We start from the raw sequence: 22173 nt of genomic DNA on the forward strand, positions 1-22173 counted from the left end.
GCCATTGCCGAAGTTGCCTTCCTCATCTGAGTTGGTTCCTTTGTTTTTTCAAAATGTGGTTCGCTTGCATGGTATTCCTGAAAATATTGTTTCTGATAGGGGTACCCAGTTCGTTTCTAGATTTTGGCGGGCATTCTGTGCCAGGTTGGGCATTGATTTGTCTTTTTCGTCTGCCTTCCATCCTCAGACTAATGGCCAGACGGAGCGAACTAATCAAACTTTGGAGACGTATTTGAGGTGTTTTGTGTCTGCGGATCAGGATGATTGGGTTGCCTTTTTGCCGTTGGCGGAGTTTGCTCTTAATAATCGGGCCAGTTCTGCCACTTTGGTTTCCCCTTTCTTTTGCAATTCGGGGTTTCATCCCCGTTTTTCTTCTGGTCAGGTGGAGTCTTCGGATTGTCCTGGAGTAGATGCTGTGGTGGATCGGTTGTATCGGATTTGGGAACAAGTGGTGGACAATTTGAATTTGTCCCAGGAGAGGACTCAGCGGTTTGCTAACCGCCAGCGTCGGGTTGGTCCTCGCCTTCGTGTTGGGGACTTGGTGTGGTTGTCTTCCCGTTTTGTCCCAATGAGGGTTTCTTCTCCTAAATTTAAGCCTCGGTTCATCGGTCCCTATAGGATTTTGGAGATTATTAACCCTGTTTCCTTTCGTTTGGACCTTCCGGCATCTTTCGCTATCCATAATGTGTTCCATCGGTCGTTGTTGCGGAGATACGAGGTGCCGGTGGTTCCTTCTGCTGGGCCTCCTGCTCCTGTGCTGGTTGAGGGTGAATTGGAGTACGTTATAGAGAAGATCTTGGACTCCCGTATTTCCAGGCGGAGACTCCAGTACCTGGTTAAATGGAAGGGCTATGGTCAGGAAGATAATTCTTGGGTAACTGCCTCTGATGTTCATGCCTCGGATTTGGTTCGTGCCTTTTATAGGGCTCATCCAGGTCGCCCTGGCGGTTCTTGTGAGGGTTCGGTGCCCCCTCCTTAAGGGGGGGGTACTGTTGTGATCCGCTTTTTGGCTCCTCTGGTGGTGGCTGGTGGTACTGGAGACTTGTGTGTGCTTTTCTGCCTCAGCTCACCTGCTTCCATCAGTTTTGGGAGTTCCCTATTTAGCCTTGCTCTCCAGTCACTTCCTTGCCGGTCATCATTGTAACCTGAGTCATTCAGTTGCATGTTCCTGCTACTAGTCTGCTGATCAGCTAAGTGGACTCTTGTCCTTATTGTTTTGTTTTTCTTGTCCAGTTTACAGTTTTGTCATTTCCTGTTACTGGAAGCTCTTGTGGACTGAAATTGCCACTCCTGTGTCATGAGTTGACACAGGAGTCTTAAAGTAATTTCAGGATGGGTTTTTGAAAGGGTTTTTCAGCTGACCGTGAAGTCCTCTTTTGTATCCTTCCTCTATCTAGTAAGTGGACCTCGCTTTGCTAAATCTACCTTCATACTGTGTATGTCTTTTCCTCTGAACTCACCGTTAATATACGTGGGGGCTACTCTCATCTTTGGGGAATTTCTCTAGAGGTAAGCCAGGTCTGTTTCTTCCTCTTCCAGGCGTAGTTAGTTCTCCGGCTGGCACATGGCATCTAGGCAGCCGTAGAAATGCTTCCTGGCTACTGTTAGTTGTGTGGTAGATTTAGGTCACGGTCAGCTTGAGTTTCCATCACCCGAGAGCTAGTCTGTTATTTTTGTGTTTCTGATGTTCCCATGCCATTGGGGAATCATGACAAAATGCCAAAGCAGGGAGTTATTTTGAATGGCCTTTGGTGTGCTAAATTCAGCAGCGCAGTGGTCAGTACCAGACGACTTACTGACTACGGGCCGCCCGCTGTGCCTTTGCACCCTGCTCCATCTTTTGCTGTGCTGCTGTGGCAGCATGGCCCACTCCTCTTTCTCCAAACTGTGCATGTCACCAGGATGGCCTCCGCTCTATGTAGGGTCTAAGACCTCATCATTCCATGCATCATCTTCCACCAACTCCTCAACCTTCCCCTTCTCTCTGGTCTGCACACTGCAGAATTACGCTGCAGTTGACAGCTTAGTTTCATCATCATCTGACATGTCCTTCGGTGGTGCACTCTCCTTTCCACTTACTCCTCCTCCAGCATAATAAGTGCTTGGACATTAGTAAACTCAGTCTCTTCCACTTCAGGGACAGGGCTAGGTTGATGTGCCATGGAACTACAGCCAGCCAGGTCATCAAAAGCAGAAGAGACTACCAATTCTTCAACTGCTGTTGATTTGTTCATTCTGCTTGCCAAAGATCTCTGTAAGGCTCGGCTCACATTTATCCTGTGCTGAACGCTTACACCGGGGTTTTGTGTAAATCTCTGAAAGACATGATTCAGACAGAATCCCTGGCAGAAGATTCCCTATAATGAGGCAGACTGAGGCACTGTGGACACCCTAGGACCTGTAATCCAGCAGTGTTCCTCTTTTTAGATGAGCATAAAAGCAAGGTCAACCACAATTTTGTGAACTTCTGAAAAGAAGGACAAAGCTGAACAGAGGCCAGATGAATTCCAGGGTAACTCTGCTGTCTCATAATACTAACTGGATCCTTCAGTTCAGGGGTTTTATCTGTCACATCACTCAGAGATTTAGATGGAAACCTCATTGTAAGGGCTCAGTGTAGACCATCGGCTAAATGTGATCTAAATGTTATGTAAAATGTTCCCAATAAAAGCTTCAACTCAATCCACAAAAAAGCAAGTCCCCACTCAGGTCCGTCATCTGTCAATGAAAATATAGGGGGCTTCTACGTTACTGGTAATATAAAGACTCTGGAAAGGCAAAATGGTTCCTCACCCCTCAAAAGAAATGTACCAAATTCTTCACCCCAAATCCAACTACCCCCTCCCTTCTGAGATCTAGTGTGTCTAAACCACATTTAGTGCCCACATGTTTGACATTTCTGTAGTGATGGAAGCCAGCATAATTTAGTGCATGTCTCCATAAGAATGAGTTGGTCATAATGTACTGGTCATTACAGCGTACTGATAACTTCAACATATTGGTCACTGCAATGGCAGTTTGCAATTTTCTCTCAGCAACATCCATTACTGCTTGTTTCTGGAAAGCACTCATGGAATCAAAATCATCTCTACACCTGAAGATTAATCACTCAAGGGGGGGGGATTCTGCTTTTCTAGCACTTAGGGGATCTGTATATGGAGTCCTCAAAATATTGTAGGAAAATCTGTGCTCCTGGAGGCAAATAGTGCTCCTTCCCTCCCAAGTCTCACCTTGCTGCTAAAAAGTACTGTACAGCCATATATAACATATTTTTATATTCAGCAGAAATTGTGGAACACATTTTGGTGCCATTTTTACCCATTTCTCAATATGAAAATGTAAAATTTGGGGCTAACACATATTCTTGCTGGTAAGAATGTAAATTATTTTTTCTTCACTGCCCAATGGTATAAAATTCTGTCACCCACCAGTGGTGTCACTATGATTACTGCACCCCTAGATGAATTCATTGAGAGGTGTAATTTGTAAAAAGGGGTTATTTGTATGGGGTTTTGATGTTCTGGCACCTCAGGGGCTCTGCCAATGAAACATGGCACCCTCAAACCAGGGCAGCAAAATCTGCACTGTAATATGGCTGTCCTTCCCTTCTAAGCTTTGCACTGTGCCTCAAAAATAGTTTTCAACCACATTTTAGGTATCGGTGTAATCAGGAGTACTTGTGGAACAATTTTTTCAGTTCATTTTTTGCTGATACCCTTGTGAAAATGCAAAATTTGGGATTAAAATTAATTTTGGGGGAAAAAAATAGATTTTTTTTTATTTTCATGGCTCAACTTTATAAACTTCTGTGAAGCACCTGAGGTTTCAAGGTACTCACCACACATCTAGATAAGTTCCCTGATGGGTCTTTTTTCCAAAACAGTGTCTCTTGTGGGGTGGTTCCACAGTTTAGACACATCAGCGGCTCTCCAAACATGACATGACGGCTGCTAATTATGCCAGCAAATTTTACATTCAAAAAGTCAAATGGCGCTCTTTCCCTTCCGAGCCCTGCTGTGTGCCCAAACAGTGATTTCTCCTACATATGGGGTATCGACATGCTCATGGGAAATTGCAAAACAAATTGTATGGTTCATTTTCTCCTTTTAACCTTGTGAAAATAAAAAAAAGGACTAAAGAGCATTTTTCTTAAAAACATATGCTTATTTTTTCCTTCCACATTCTAATAATTCCTGTGAAGCACTTGAAAGGTTAACTTCTTAAATGGTAGTTTTGAGCATCTTGAGGGGTGAAGTTTTTAGAATGGTGTCAATTTTGGACATATTCTGTCATATAGTTCACTCAATGTCACTTCAAATGTGAGGTAGTCCATAAAAAAATGATTTTGTAAATTTTTTGGTAAAAATGAGAAATCGCTGGTCGATTTATAGCCCTTATAACCTACTTAGAAAAAAAATAATGCTTTAAAAATTGTGCTGATGTAAAGTAGACATGTGGGAAATGTTATTTGTTAACTATTTTGCTTGACACGACTGATTTAAAAGCATAAAATTAAAAAATTTTAACATTTCAAGATTTTCAAAATTTTCTCTAAATTTCAGATTTTTTCCACAAATAAATGTAAGTCATATCAAAGAAATGTTACCACTATCATGAATTACAAAATGTGATGGAAAATCAATCTCAAAATCAATGGCATCTATTGAAGTGTTCCAGAGTTATGACCTCATAAAGTGACAGTGGTCAGAATTTAATATGAATTTGGTCCCTTGGTTCCTTCTAATGCATGACAATTCTAGGCGTCATGTGGCTGAAGTGTGTCAGCAGTTCCTGAATGATAAAGACATTGATGCCATGGACTGGCCTGTCCATTCCTCACACCTGAATGCAATCGAGCACATCTGGTACATCATGTCTTAATCAATCCACCAACTCCACACTGCACCACTGATTATCTAGATGTTGACTAAAGCTTTAATTCAGGCCTTGGAGGAGATACCTCACAAGAACATCTGCTGCCTCATCAGGAGCATGTTGTAGGTAGGTCATACAGGCACGTGGAGGCCATACACGGTACTGAGCATTAATTCTTTATCTTGAGGCATTTCCACGGATGCTAGATCATCTTGTAATTTCATTTTTCACTTTGATTTTGAGTATCATTCCAAATCCAGACTTAGATGGGATATTATTTTGACTTACATTGATCATGTTCATTTTTTATTGTTCTCAATGCATTCCACTATGTAATAAAAACATATTTGCAACTGGAATATTTCTCAGTGATATCTTAGATGTGGTATTTTAGTCTTCCCTTTATTTTTTGAACTGTGTGTGTGTGTGTATATGATATATACACTGCTCAAAAAATAAAGGGAACACTAAAATCCCACATCCTAGATATCACTGAATGAAATATTCCAGTTCTAACTCTATATTCATTACATAGTGGAATGTGTTGAGAACAATAAAACCTAAAAATGATCAACATAAGGTCATATACAGACTATTTGTTGCATGGGTGCTCCAAGCCGCCAATTCCTGATTGTAGGTTGTCTGCATTAGTATTATTTGCACCTGTGTATTTGCTATCTTTACTTGGGCCTGGTGCACCCTGGTTAGTGCAATTGTTGGAGGCCATGAACAGGTAAGCATCTCTGCCTGTGTTCTGGTGTTTTTTTGCATTGCACACGGACCAATGATTTTCTGTGGGGCAGCTCCTATCTGCCGTATATTTCTCGGCCATATTTTACTGGAGTAGAAAATTGCAGCATGCTGCATTTGTCAGTGTACTGCACAAAAAATCCACCAATGAAAGTCTATGGGGGCGAGAAAAATACGGATTACACATGGCCATCAGTGTGACTTGCGAGAAATATGCACCGGTGTTCTAGAGAAAAGCCATCAATTGAATTACCGGCTTTTCTGCTATCCAACTCTGTATGAAATATAAATATATATATATATATATATATATATATATATATATATATATATATATATATATATATATATATATATATATGTATACTGTATATATATATATATATATATATATATATATATATATATATATAGACTGTATATATGTTTTCACCAATATTTGAACCAATGGATCCATTATATGTCAATTTTGCAAGGTTGCGAGAAAAAAACGCAGTACGGATGCCATACGGATTACATACGGAGGTTAACATGCGTAAAATATGCAGACAAACCCTGCCTATGGATGACATACGGAACACTGTTTTGGGATCATTTCTGCATATTACACCTGTAAAATATGGACCGTATTTCCCTACGCTGAGTGTGACGCCGGCCTAAATCACAACTAATATCCCACGGAGGTCTGGAGTTGGAATGATGCTCAAAATCAAAGTGGAAAATGAAGTTACAGGCTGATCCAACATCAGTGTGAATGCCTCAAGACAATGAAATGATGCCCAGTAATGTGTGTGGCCTACACGTGCCTGTATGATCTCCCTACAACACCTGGGCATGCTCCTGATGAGGCAGCAGATGGTCTCCTGAGGGATTTCCTTCCAGACCTGGACTAAAGCATCCACCAAATCCTGGACAGTCTGTGGTGCAACATGACGTTGGTGGAGGGTGAGAGACATGATGTTCCAGATGTGTTCAATCTGATTCAGGTCTGGTGAATGGGCAGCCCAATCCATAGCTTCAGTGCCTTCATCTTGCAGCAACTGCTGATACACTCCAGCCACATGAGGTCTGGCATTGTCCTGCATTAGGAGGAACCCAGGGCCAACCGCACCAGCATATGGTCTCACAAGAGGTCTGAGGATCTCATCTCGGTACCTAATGGCAGTCAGGCTACCTCTGGCGAGCACATGGAGGACTGTGCGGCCCTCCAAAGAAATGCCACCCCACACCATTACTGACCCACTGCCAAACTGGTCATGCTGAATGATTTTTCAGGCAGCAGATTGCTCTCCACAGCATCTCCAGACTCTGTCAAGTCTGTCACATGCGCTCAGTGTGAACCTGCTTTCATCTGTGAAGAGCACAGGGCACCAGTGGTGAATTTGCCAATTCTGGTGTTCTGTGGCAAATGCCAAGCATCCTGCATAGCATTGAGCTGTGAGCACAACCCCCATATGTGGACGTTGGGCACTCAGACCATCCTCATGGAGTCAGTTTCTAACCATTTGTGCAGACACATGCACAATTGTTGCCTGCTGGAGGTCATTTTGCAGGGCTCTGGCAGTTTTCCTCCTGTTCCTTCTTGCCCAAAGGCTGAGGTAGCAATCCGGTTTTTGGGTTTTTGCCCTCCTATGGCCCCCTCCATGTCTCCTGGTGTACTGACCTTTCTCCTGGTAGTGCCTCCAGCCTCTGGGCACTACGCTGACAGACACAGCAAACCTTCTTGCCACAGCTCACATTGATGGACCATCCTGGATGAGCTGCACTACCTGAGCCACTTGTTTGGGTTGTAGAGTCCGTCTCATGCTACCATGAGTGTGAAAGCACAACTAACATTCAAAAGTTACCAAAACATCAGCCAGAAAGCATTGGTACTGAGATGTGGTCTGTGGTCCCCACCTGCAGAACCACTCCTTTATTGAGTGTGTCTTGATAATTAAGAATAATTTCCATCTGGTGTCTATTCCATTTGGACAACAGCATGTGAAATTGATTGTCAAACAGTGTTGATTCCAAAGTGGACAGTTTGATTTCACAGAAGTTTTATTTACTTGGAGTTATATTCTGCTGTTTAAGTGTTCCCTTTACTTTTTGAGCAGTGTATATGACTTTTTGGAATTCAAACTAAAATAAAAACCTGTTCAAATCTTTCAAGCTGACAATCGAATATATGCGCATTCATGATAAAAACTATAGAAGCTCAGCAGGAATGCAAATGAGTGTTGTCATTGTGGAGGCAAATGCATGTCATAGCATTCAAAAAGCTGTTAGAACTTAAAAAAAAATCTGTCCTGTTCAGAGCTGTAGAAATTTCACAAAGCACTGAGGTGTTATGTGTCTGTCTCTTGAGCTAAGACAGATGCTGATCATTCAGTGACCTTGAATTCATTGGTGGCAGTAATTACATAGATATAGCTACGACAGTATAGCTGCAAAATGCAAAGAGATCGTTTTTAAAAAAATAAAACCAGTAATATAAAACAATGAATGTGGTATACAGTATATTAAAACAGAATTATTATTGTCCATGTGCTGTAAAAATAGCATGCTAATTTTGCTAACTAAATGGTTAGAGGATTTATTTGTCTTCTTTAGTCAAAAGAAAAACATATTGGCATCAAGTTAACCAGCTAAAAAGAAGATTGATTACCTTAGTGAGAGAAGAAAAATATTAATCTTGTACATACCATACCTTTTGTAACGCTCGCACATTAGCTGATTGGTGCGAGCATTGGGGTGTGTCCCCACTGTGCCACAAACTAGAATACCCTGGAAGGGGTGTGACTAAGTAGCTACCTTGATGTTCACTGGAGCCACTGATGGTAAGGTCAGACTTGTGCGGCAGGTAGCTATCAGGTACCACTCCAGGGTAATGTATGGTTGTGGCTGGTGATCCCACCTTGGGACGGAACACAGGTAAGCAGGCAGGCACGGCTGAGACACTGGCAGGTGGACAGGTACAGCTGAGACACTGGCGGCAGATGGGCATGGCTGAGACACTGGCAGGCAGGTGGGAACAGCTGGCACTTTGGGAACAGGTAGGGACCTGTTCAGCAAGTTGCAGAATGGAGGTAGAGCAAGACCGCAAGAGCGGATGCAGAGCAGAACCATAGTAGGCAGAGCTAAGAGCAGAAACATAGGAGGCGGAGCCAAGAGCAGAAACATAGAAGGTGGAGCTAAGAGCAGAAACGTAGGAGGCAGAGCCATGAGCAGAGAAGGAGGCGGAGCAAAGAGCAGAGAAGAAGGAGGCGGAGTAAAAAGCAGAGAAAAAAGAGGCGAAGCCAAGAACAAAGAAGAAGGAGGCGGAGCAAAGAACAGAGAAGATGGAGGCTGAGTAAAGAGTAGAGAAGATAGAGGCATAGCCAAGAGCCGATCCGATGGAGGCAGAGCCAAGAGCAGAACCGCTGAAGGCGGAGCAAAGAGCAAGAAGGTGCAGAGCCACAGTGTGCGGCGAGCAGAGCAGAGAGGCACAGAGCCACATGTTGAAGCGAGCAGAGCAGGGAGGTGCAGAGCCACAGGTTGCAGCGAGCAGAGCAGAGAGGCGCAGATCCACAGGTTTAGCAGAGCAGGAGGGAATGAATACAAAGGTACACACAGCAGAGTGGGAAAGGCAAACAGGCAAGGAACAACAGGAACAGACATGGATACACGAACTCCACACAGATATAGGCCTGGGTATTTCAGCCGCCAGAAAGGCAGAGACATGACAGGACCTGGCAACTCAGTAGCAAATACTAACTGAGGGAAATAGTTTGCTCAGGCATCCTCCAATGGGTGGGGATGCCTTAAGTACCAGAGGCCTCTAGACAATAGCAGGGGACACCTTAGTGAGGTGCACACAGTCTCAGTAAGAATCTGGAATTGCCAGCACCGTCCCCCTATGCACACAGCCAGGAAGCATGCACAGAGCAGACAGACAAGATGAGGCACACAGCATGGAGCCGGCAGCAGACAGAACTCACAGCATGGCCGAGATTGAGTAAGTTAATGTATCAGGCAGGTGGAGGATGGGAGGTCATGCAGTGATGCCGGCAGGGTTGTTACACCTTTCAGTGGGTGTCACGTATCCACTTCTCAGCACATGACTTGGGGTTGCGCCTGCAAGGGTTAATCTATCTCCTCTCTCAGTCAAGCATTCAACCTCTGTCATATGCTATGGATTCTTTAGAACATGCAAGTTTTAACTTAGTTTTATTCTTTAATAGAAAAGTAGAGTGCTTACAATAAAAAGGGTATAAAAATATGGTAATAAAAAGTGACATACAAATATGCAAAACAGTTATAAAAATAAACGGGAGAAAACTTACAGAAATATCTAACTTTGTAGTAGTAAAAATAGAAAAAACAGCATAGTTAAGAGTTACAGTGCAGATGCCTCACAGGTTCATACCAGTCCTAGTAAATACTTTTCCAAAAAAGTTGAGTCAGCACACCAAATCCAAAGTTAGAAAGTGCTTTTAAATAGCCCATGTGGTGACATTTCGGTCCTGGCTTGAGAAAGGTCTGTACCCAGGACCAAAACGACTCTACATGGGCTATTAAAACGCACTTTATAACTTTGGATTTGGTGTGCTGCCTCAAATTTTTGGAAAAGTAACTTTGTAGTCAGATTTCTGCTCCCAGAAGGGGGGGGGGGCGGCGAATATGGACTGGAGCACATCAGCTTGGCTGCCCCTCAGTCTGTGAACCACAATTCTATGTGTACAGTTCTCAGAGGTGTTAGATGTTTCCAATTCTGTCCTTCCAGGAAGGTCCCCCTGTGGTCTGAGAAAAGGAAAACTGCCTTTTCTCAGGATAACACATACTATCACCTTGGGGAGACCTGCAGCCTTCAGGACAGATGTTAAATTACTGCTAGTCATACAATCATACCTATACATATTTCACTACAGTGGGTAACAAAAATAAAATACATTAGATTACAAAGTAAGTATTCACAACTACTTAGCACTCTTCATTACGTATGAGATAACTGTGAGAGCCATTCGGGTCAAGAATCATTTGGATGACCCAAAATTCTAGTGAAATTGGTTTCTTTAAGTGTGTATGAATGATGGTTCTCTCTTGCAACATATGAAGGAATGTCAGCTCACTAAACGGGAAGATTTCAATCTCCAGAGGACTGTGTTGACCCTCACGGATTGTGTCAGAGCAACAATTTCAAATGGAATAAAGAGGAAGGATCCAGCATGGAAACATCATCCCAGGTAAGTATATAAAACATAACATATATTCATTCATTATGGACATCCAAGAGCGATAACTGGCAGATAAGCGAGTAACAAAAATGTATAGAATGGACCTACGCATTTTGGCTTTAAGCCTTATTCATGATCTGCAAGTCTTATTCAGGGTCTATTCATAAAGCATGCAAAAAGGCTTACAGCCACAATACATAGGTCCGTTTTGATATCTTTTTTTTACTTGCTTAGGTGCCAGTTACCACTCCTGGATGTTCTTCAGGAAAGAATAAATGTTATGTTTTATATACCTACCTGGGATGATGTTTCCAAGCTGGTTCCTATTTCTCTCTCTAAACAGTTCCCTACAGGCTGCATACACTAAGATGGATCAGGAATCCAAAACTGCTAGCACACGCATGAGTCAGCACATTTCTTAAGTGATATGTAATAATTATACAATTAACCTGGTTCTGGCCCTTTATCATTGAAATAACACTTCTGTCTGTAGCCCTTTTCCAGTGCACTACCATGACTTAATTTTTTTGTCATAAATCAATACTGCACATGAAAATTAGCAATGTTATTACATTTATTTTACTCAGTTATTAATTCCACAGAGATATCTGTCCCCAATAGGTTTCACAATTAGAGATGGGTGAACCTGAACAGTAAAGTTTGATGTCTGTACAGAACACTTACTGCTTGGGCATGGACACAGATTTATCCAGGAAGTCTGTGCTACTATTTTGGGTTCAACCCTCCAAACACCAGGTGTTTTTTGCACTGTCATGTGCAAGACAGAGCGGCAAACACTGCTTCTAAACAACTGTACAATCATTACTGCCGGTTAAGCAGCCATGGTTCCCATGCTGTCAAATGACAGTGTGAGCCCGCAGCTGTGTGATTGTAGGTAAAAACATTATTTCTGGTGACTGGCATCAGCTGGTGGGACTACTGCTCCCATTAGCCGGCGCCTGCTGCCGCTAATAACAATGACGGTAGGAGCAGCAGGTGGGAGTATTCATCAGCTGGTGCCTGGCTGTAAATAGAAAATAAAAAAAATGACATTGGTTCCTCTGCACTTTTGATGACAAGCCAGGCAAAACTGACAGCTGAGGACTGCAACCCTCAGCTGTCAGGTTTAGCAAGGTTGGTTAGCAAGAATAGAGGGATTCCCATGCTGTTTTTTTAATTATTTAAATATTTTTTTAAAAAAAGGTTCTCTCACTGTCGGATAACAGTGTGAACCCGCAGCTGTGATCAGAGGTAAAAAGTTTATCTCATGTCACTGGCATTGGGTGATGGGACTACTGCTCCCATGTGCTTACACCTGCTGCCGCTAATAACAGCAAGAGCAAGCAGCGGCTGTTGAAAGTATTCATCAGCTGGCTCCTGCGCAATAAATACATAATTTAAAAATAAACAGCGTGAGTTCCCCTGTATTTTTAATAACCAGCCAGAAAAAATTGACAGCTGGGGACTGCAACCTCATCTGTCAGCATTGGCAAGGCTGGTTATCAAGAATAGAGGAGTCCACAACCTTTGAGGAAGAAAACTGGTTCCTCCCACATCACCAATCCGTGACGTAACTACACAGGCACAGCTCTCCGGCGCCCCCTTTGTCTCTCAGGTCAATAAGGGAACTGCACCTAGAGCAAATGGCCGCCGGGGAGACTGCCCTGTTACCAACACTGGGTATTCTAAGGTTCGCAATCAGAAAAAAAGGATCAGCCCAAAATTAATTCATTGTTTAATTGCCTTAAGGGCGCACTAGATAATTACAAGAAATATACAGTAAAAATATAACAAGAGTTACAGTCAGAGTAAAATATAACAATAATAATACAAGGCTTAGAGGTATAAAGCTGGAGGTCAATTTACCAGGTTGAAGGTCACTTGTGGAGGCCGGGGAGCTCTGCGTTCCACAGGTACAAGACTTCTAGTTGCCGGGCAGCCCCCAAAAATCATGTGCTTTCTCCACACTGGCTGGCATATGCCCTGTTCCTTATTTCATCATCATCTTCTTCTGTTGTGTCTGACTCTCCATGTGTCCTCAGCTCTTAATCCTTCTGTGTCCCTTCCCCCTGTACCTGGGTGGGCTAACAATCTCCAACCTTCAGCTTCCCTGCAGAATCTATTCCCAATACCTAATAAATGGAATAACTTCCCTCAGAATGATAGGATCAGTACACGGGTGGTGCCAGCACATGTGTTTTTTTCTGCTGGCCGTACAGGGATCAAACCTGGACCCATTTGATCGCTGTGGGAGGCTGATCTCTATGTTTTAGGTTCCAGAACTCTCACTCTTGTGCAGATGCACAATTTCTTCAGGGCTATGAGGATATTTTTATGAGCCTGTACCTCGGATGATGTGTCCATAATTCATAATTTCATGTTGTAGATGGTCCGGCTGGGAAGACAATAGAAATGTCCTCCTGTAGCCATCTGACATGTATGCTTTAATTGAGCTCCCAGGTACTTCCATGCCCCCTGCTGACATGACTTCCTCATTCAAGCTTTGAAGTGCCATCTGCCTGCTACACTGGTCTCAGTTCATTACCATATTAAAGGGTCTTTATTCAAGTAGAGAAAAGGTGGGGGCCAGGAGTGCTCATGTCATGTCCTTGCAGATATGTGACCAGGTGAATTCTGATATGAGACAAAATGGAGTCAGGCCAATCTCTGATAGGAGGCCAGCATTATGCCCCATATCCAAGATGGCGGCTGCTCCCTCTTCACAATAATGATAAAAAATGTCATGCGTTCCCCCACATTTTTGACAACCAGCCTTGCTAAAGTAGACAGCTGGGGGCTGGTATTCTCAGGCTGGTAAAGGACCATGTATTTTGGCCCCCTCAGCCTTAAAATAGCAGCCCATGGCTACCCAGAAAAAGTGCATCTATTAGATTTGCAAATTGTGGTGCTTTGCATGGCTCTTTCCACTTTCCCTGTAGCGATGGCAAGTGGGGTTCATATTTGTGGAGTTGATGTCACCTTTGTATTGCTCAGTGACGTCAAGCCCACCGGTTAGTAATGGAGAGGCATCTATAAGATGATTATCAATTACTAATCCGATAGTTATATTGTAAATAAACACACAGCAAGAATAAAGTATTTGAAATAAAAAAAACACAATTCTCTATTTTTTTTTAATTTAAAAATAACAAACACAGTTATACTAACCTAACGCCCAATCCATTGGATCTATCATCTCCTGTAATAAAGCAAAACATAAAACAAAAATAAAAAACAACAATATTCCTATCCTCACCTGTCTGAGGTGCTGTCCCATGCTGTAATCCATGTCTGGGGATTGCTAGTTTTCAACCTGGATGGTGCCAAGATGCGATTGTCTAGGCTGAGAACTATTGATGAATGAGCGGCTGCGAGTGCAGCATCAGTGAGCAGTGGTGACTTCATCGAGGTTACCGCAGGTCACTGAGGCTGCATTACCAGCCAGGCCAATGAACAGCAGTGACCTACCTTAGGTGAGATTACCGCTAAGACAGTGAGAAAAAGAGGCGAGTTTACCACAGTTCACCAGGAGAATTTCATTGCAGTGAATTTGAACTGCGGTGAACTTGCAGACAGCCTTCCATTCCTCAGTTAAGGCCCCGTCTCACTAAGCGATTTACCAACGATCACGACCAGCGATACGACCTGGCCGTGATCGTTGGTAAGTCGCTGTGTGGTCGCTGGGGAGCTGTCACACAGACAGCTCTCTCCAGCGACCAACGATCAGGGGAACGACTTCGGCATCGTTGAAACTGTCTTCAACGATGCCGAAGTTCCCCTGCAGCACCCGGGTAACCAGGGTAAACATCGGGTTACTAAGCGCAGGGCCGCGCTTAGTAACCCGATGTTTACCCTGGTTACCAAAAAAAACAAACAGTACATACTCGCCTTTCGGTGTCCAGGTCCCTTGCCGTCTGCTTCCTGCTCTGACTGAGATCCGGCCGTACAGTGAGAGCAGAGCGCAGCGGTGACGTCACTGCTGTGCTCTCACTTCTCACTGTACGGCCGGCAGTCAGTGAGAGCAGGAAGCAGACGGCAAGGGACCTGGACACCGAAAGGCGAGTATGTACTGTTTGTTTTTTTTGGTAACCAGGGTAAACATCGGGTTACTAAGCGCGGCCCTGCGCTTAGTAACCCGATGTTTACCCTGGTTACCAGTGAAGACATCGCTGGATCGGTGTCACACACACCGATTCAGCGATGTCAGCGGGGCCTCAACGACCAAAAAAAGGTCCAGGCCATTCCGACACGACCAGCGATCTCGCAGCAGGGGCCTGATCGCTGGTACGTGTCACACATAGCGAGATCGCTATGGAGGTCGCTGTTGCGTCACAAAACTTGTGACTCAGCAGCGATCTCGCTAGCGATCTCGCTATGTGAGACGGGGCCTTTACTCTACTCTAATCTCTGGTCTCCATCTGGAGACAACATTGTCCACGCCAAGTAGAAGCCTTCACAATAATAATAATAATAATAATAATAATAATCTTTATTTTTATATAGTGCTAACATATTCCATAGCGCTTTACAATTTTGCACACGTCATCATCACTGTCCCCGATGGGGCTCACAATCTAAATAACCTATCAGTATGTCTTTGGAATGTGGGAGGAAACTGGAGTACCCGGAGGAAACCCACGCAAACACGGGGAAAACAAACAAACTCCTTTTCACAAGGAAACATCACACAGTTCCTACTCCCCTGTTTAATGGTGTTGAATAATGTACGTAGCAAACCCCTGTAGACTAGTGTTGAGCATTCCGATACCGCAAGTATCGGGTATCGGCCGATACTTGCGGTATCGGAATTCCGATACCGAGTTCCGATATTTTTGTGGTATCGGAAATCGGAATCGGAAGTTCCCAGTGTATGGTTCCCAGGGTCTGGAGGAGAGGAGACTCTCCTTCAGGCCCTGGGATCCATATTCATGTAAAAAATAAAGAATTAAAATAAAAAATATGGATATACTCACCCATCCAGCGGCCCCTGGACCTTACCGATTGTAACCGTCAGCCTCCGTTCCTAAGAATGAGGAGTTTAGGACCCTCGATGAGGACGCGGCTTGTGATTGGTCGTGTGCCGCTCATGTGACCGCTCACGCGACCAATCACAAGCCGCGACGTCATCGAGGGTCCTAAACTCCTCATTCTTAGGAACGGAGGCTGCCGGTTACAATCGGTAAGGTCCAGGGGCCGCCGGACGGGTGAGTATATCCATATTTTTTATTTTAATTCTTTATTTTTTACAGGAATATGGATCCCAGGGCCTGAAGGAGAGTTTCATCTCCTTCAGACCCTGGGAACCATCCAGGATAGCTTCTGATACTTGTGTCCCATTGACTTGTATTGGTATCGGGTATCGGTATCGGCGATATCCGATATTTTTCGGGTATCGGCTGATACTATCCGATATCGATACTTTCAAGTATCGGAAGGTATCGCTCAACACTACTGTAGACTTCATTCCAGGTACACTGACAGCTCAAAATTACATTGATTTGGTGGTGGAATCAGTGGTACAACCATTTCTCCAAAATGTTCCAGAAGCAGTTTTTCAACATGACAATGACTGGACTGGTTTCATGTTGCTCAAGACACTGTGAGCAGCCTGTGTGACTTAGGCTACGTTCACATTTGCGGCCAGCGCCGCAGCGTCGGGCGCCGCAGCGGCGCCGCATGCATCATGCGCCCCTATATTTAACATGGGGGCGCATGGACATGCGTTGTGCTGCGTTTTGCGCCGCATGGCCGCAAGCGTTGGACGCAAGAAACGCTTCAAGTTGCATTTTTTTTGCGTCCAACTTTCGGCCAAAAAGGACGCATGCGGCGCAAAACGCAGCGTTTTAGCGTGCGTTTTGCCGCGTTTTCGTTTGCGTTGTGCGCTGCGGCGCCGACGCTGCGGCGCACAACGCAAATGTGAACGTAGCCTTAAACATGCTAACATGGTGTGCAACATTTCTGGACTTAGAAGATAATTACTAAAAGTCTTCATTTTGATGCATGAGTATTTTTGTAACATTAGAGTAGTGTCAATTCCACTTGAATATATTTGCTAATGTCTAACAATTTCCTTAAAAATAATGATATTTCATATTTCAGAAAGTTTGTTGTATCAAAATATAAATGTTAACAACACTTTAAATACCATTTTTGGTTGAAACTCTTCCTCCCCAAAAAAGCTATCAAAATTTCATGTGCACCCAATAATTGAATCAGCAAAAATGTGAGCTTATTGCACAAAACACAAATGTTCACTCAGCAACATGGATGACAAAATAAAAAGAATGCAGGTCTAACAAAAGTAAAAATGCTAACGAAAGCAATTTTTCTTATACAAGGTTGTAAATTAGATGTTGTCAGTAAAATAGTAAAAAAAACCTTAAGTAAGTTTAGTACAGTATCATCATGATTGTACTGACCTGGAGGAACTTAATGTCAGGTCAATGGTACCTCAGAGTGTACACCGTAATAACAAACAGAAACCATTTTTTGTTCACCATTTTACCCCACTCCCAAATTTGTTTCACATTTTTCAGTATATCATATGGTAGAATAAATGGTGTCTTCAAAATAACAACTCATCCTGCAAAAGTCCATCTATATACAAAATAATTATGCATAGAGTGGGCTCCTCATTTTTTCTTATTTAGGCATTTTAGCCTTCTGATTAGCTTTAACCATAAGTTCAATTGTCAGCATTTACTGACCTAATGCCTCATTTACAGAACAGCATATGTGCTAGCGTAATATAGGATGACTTTTTAAAAAGAAATGTACAACATACATCCTTCCGTTTCTGAAAGATCTGAGTTGAAAAATGTTTACAAATATAACGTTAATTAAACAAGATTATTTAAGATTTCATAATTATTATTGTGCGCACACATATTTTTGTTACCCATAACATCTTTCGTTATTGACTTATGCCCCAAAGAAAAGGCGATTAAAATCAGCTTTGTTTGATGTAGCTTTTATTGAAGAAAGAAATAGAACTTTCAGAAGCTTCCTGGCGAGATGAAAGTCTAATTATCTCCACAAATGAAAGGAAAAGCTTTAATTAGGCCTATGCTGAATCTGTGCACTGTGAATTTGTGCATTGTGATGGATGGAACCTACATCTCCTCAGTGACTGCAGTTAAAATAATGAAGGAAAGTGAGAGGTAATCGGCTCCCATGATTCACTTGGAAGGGTTGAGTCAGAAAGGTACACATGTGTTTTGAGAGTGCGCCCAGAGCAGCTGCCACAGGCCATGTTTTTGTGCAGTGGATTCGGCTGTTTTCCAGCCTCCTCCTGAGCTTTGATCTCCTTACAGGCAGCAGGGGTCCTAAAAAACAAGCTTTTATGTTTCACTCAGCTTCACTCTATCTCCCAGCATCATTTATGCTGAAGATATAATGAAGAAGGATAAAATATTGTGACTTTCTAAAGCAATTAATGGACAACAGCAGACAAGACTGTAGTAGATTGTGTCTAATAAATTTGGATTTGTTATCTTTTGTGTCCCTAAATCCTTTTTTTTTTTTTTTAAAGCACACAATTTAGTATCTGTTTATTGATTTATCATCGCTTGTGACCTTCGAGGAAGAAGAGGTGACATTGTCATGTAGAAAAGGTTTTTCAAAACAAATGCTGCACATTTTACTGATCGCTGTATCACTTATGTCAAGTGAACATGATGTTTATCTTGTCTGAAAGTAATCCATCTGTTATTAGGAAGGTCAACCTGCTACTTAGTCACATCATTAACTTCAAAATTTCCCATAAGACATAAAGAACCTCTGACATGTAAAGATGCTAGGGGAAATCTATGCACACCTTTCTAAAACAGCTGACAGCAGAAAAAAAGTGCAAATAATGCCAGGTGAATGTTGGCACACAATCGTTTTGGCTTTTGTATTTTTAATAAACTGGCCTAAAATCTCCCTAGCAATTGGACATTATTATTTTTTATTATTTGTTTACTTATTATCATGAATCAAAAATGTTCTCGAATTGCAAACATACTCATTTTGCTATTGTTAAATGGCATTTCAAACATTGAAACTTGTCCGTGAAGAAATTTACTACAACGAAAAACAAAAATAAACTGTGATATGTCCCAGGATGTTTAACACAAAATCCTAAAATTGCTTAAAGCGAAAGAGGAGCCCAGGGGGATGTTCTGAAAAATGAGAATGGAATTTAGGTACATTTGTGTGAAGTCAATCTATATAAGTAGATGTTCCCACTTGAATTCAACCTTGGTGTCTATTAAACCTACATTTGAGGTGAATGGGAGGTCAGCATAAAAAAGATAAAGTTGCTGAAATTTTGTGAAGTGTATAAATATGGATGAAGTAAAAGCGCTGGGGAAAACAGGAAAAGATAGGACGAGAAAAACATGAAATGAGAAGACATTTGTACTTGAGTATGTGTGAAATGTGAGGAGACAAAGGAGCAAACGAAGAAAAAAGTGTTATACCTTAAACAATATATGAAGTATAACACTTCCTGGAGACAATATGACATTGGAAATGGATTGAATCTTAATGGTGATTTGTTTGAAAGGGCCTGAAACCCACCTGAAGCCAGTTGAAAATGCTGCAAAGGAAGTCAGAATTAAAATACCACACTTTCTTAGTACTTTTAGAACATTTTGGCTCTCACATTAACGTTAAAGATAAAGTCTTAAATACATTTCATTCAATTTTATTTTTAATTAAACTGAGTACTTCATCCAATTGTCACTGTTCGGGCTCGTGCACATTTTCTCGGATGAATGCTATCAGTGGTTTTCACGGATAACACTTGTATCCATGTTATTCTATGGAGCTTTGCACATGTCCGATTTTTTTTCTTGGACAAAGTGGACTACAGAAAAAACAAGAGACATGTTAGGGTTGGCGGAACGCACCAAATATATATTTATTAGTAGTAGTTGGTGCGTTCGCAATCCGGGATCCACCATGCAGGAAAGAACCTGCTGCTAGATATGGCGGTACAATATAATAGTATAAACGAACTCTGTTACTTCACAGAGTCCGTTAGTAAAGAGAATGCTGTACCCTGTTAGCTTCAGAGGGGAACACAGCTACTTAGTAGAGCAGATGGTGGTCATGCTGTCAAATGCAAACTTGCAGCTCCTCTCTAGTGGAGCCGGAATTCTGATGGCTATACGCCAGCCCTGAATCCACTCACATGAAACTCCTCGCCAGAGGTGCCAGCATTCTAGGGACTTATTTCAGCCGGGTCCCTGAATACACACGCATGAAATTCCTCGCCGGAGGTGCCAGCATTCTAGGGGCTTATTTCAGCCAGGTCCCTGAATACACACACACACACACACACACACACATACACACACACACACGCACACACACACACTGGCGCTGAACTCATACATAAATTGACACTAGCGCATGGCCATGCGGTCATGAGAACCTTTTATAGCTGCAGCAACTTCAGGACCTTCCAAGAAGGACCAATGGAAGACTTCCACAGAACTTGATCAGGTACATGACCTTCCTGGAGGACCAATGGAAGTTGCTGCAGTACCTGAGCATGCGACCCTTGATCTCCATTGAGAGATCTTACCCTGGGCATGTTCAGTGTGTGCAAAGCAGGACTTAGTCCCAGAAAAGCCTGCTCGCTGCAGACAAGTGCAGGGTACAATAGCAGAGCCTGGAGAGGCAGCAGTAACCCTTTGCACAGTACCAGATTCACCAAAAACAGGCAGAGATGCTTACCTGTCTGAATAGGCCTCAATACAAATGCACAAGCAGTGTGCAGCGGACCCAAACAAAATAGCAAATGCACAGGTGCAATACCTAATGAAACAGCCAGCCTTCAATCAGGGTTTGGCCGTGTGGTACACCAATGCACTGAGATACATACTCTGTATGTGGCGTGTTCACACAGGGAATGCAAAGCATCTGGCTCCAGCCTATTAATGACGCCCTATGGCGGGCTGCCCAGTGCTAAAATGCATCCTGTGTGAACAGAGGCCACAGTGTACAGAACCATTTGGGCCCAACTGCACCCTGCAAAAAATATACGTGCAAAACAAAACATATAAATATATGTAAGGTATTAGTTGATATTCTGGCCATAATATGCAAGCTGGCAACCCGCGCCAAGGGTCCTTACGCTTTGCCAGTCCTACTCTAACATGAAAAACACCAAAAAAGGAAAAATTCAAGAAAATACACCTAAAACAGGCAGAGATGCTTACCTGTCTGAATAGGCCTCAATACAAATGCACAAGATGGGTGCAGCAGACCCAAACAAAATAGCAAATGCACAGGTGCAATACCTAATGAAACAGCCAGCCTTCAATCAGGGTTTGGCCGTGTGGTACACCAATGCACTGAGATACATACTCTGTATGTGGCGTGTTCACACAGGGAATGCAAAGCATCTGGCTCCAGCCTATTAATGACGCTCTATGGCGGGCTGCCCAGTGCTAAAATGCATCCTGTGTGAACAGAGGCCACAGTGCAGAATGGGAGACCGCAGCAGACATGGTTTGAGATTCCCCCTGTGCAGCGGCGGGAACTCGACTCCTAACATTGCCCCCCTCTTAGGGCCCCCCTCCTTGAGCCTCGCTATGCTCAAAAGCAGCAATGAGCAGCGGAGCCCGAATGTGCTCCACAGGTTCGCAGGTTCTGTCCTCTGGGCCGTGACCCTTCCAGTCCACCAGATAAAATTTCTTGCCACGTACCACCTTGCACCCCACGATAGCATTCACCTCAAACTCATCCATGGATGAACCCGACGTCCTGGCAGATGACTCGAAAACCGGGACAAAAGGACGGGCTTTAAGAGAGAGACGTGGAAAGTGTCGGTGATACCAAGGCGCGGAGGAATGGCCAAACGGTAGACCACAGGTTTGACCTGTTCCAGAACCTTGAACGGGCCAATATAGCAAGGCGCAAACTTAGTGGACTCAACTCACAGCCTGATATTACGGGCAGAGAGCCACACTAAGTCACCAGGAGCAAAGGTCGGAGCGGGGCGCTGGTGTGTATCAGCAGAAACCCTCATTCTCTCCTTGGAGGCCCGGATGGCATCCTGTGTGCAGTCCCAAATGTCACGTGCCTCCACTGCCCAGTCTGCCACCCTAGAATCGGTGGAAGACACGGGCATGGGCACAGGGACACGCGGATGCTGGCCGTAATTAAGGAGAAAAGGAGTCTGCCCAGTGGAATCGGCTACGGCGTTGTTCAAGGCAAATTCCGCCCAAGGTAGCAAAGATGCCCATTCATCCTGCCTAGCAGAGACAAAATGTCGCAAGTATGTCACCAGAGTCTGGTTGGTCCTCTCTACCAACCCATTCGTCTCGGGATGATATGCAGAGGAGAGATTCAACTG

At 43.4% G+C, this 22173-nt stretch overlaps 1 long non-coding RNA gene across 1 annotated transcript in view; it reads left to right on the top strand.

Annotated features, from left to right (window-relative positions):
* The window catches only part of LOC143783262 (uncharacterized), a 745798-nt gene that overhangs the window by 546847 nt on the left and 176778 nt on the right, over positions 1-22173 (top strand). The gene's annotated exons all lie outside the window — the stretch shown is intronic.

The sequence above is a fragment of the Ranitomeya variabilis genome, chromosome 1 (assembly GCF_051348905.1).
Source record: "Ranitomeya variabilis isolate aRanVar5 chromosome 1, aRanVar5.hap1, whole genome shotgun sequence".
Lineage (NCBI taxonomy): Eukaryota > Metazoa > Chordata > Amphibia > Anura > Dendrobatidae > Ranitomeya > Ranitomeya variabilis.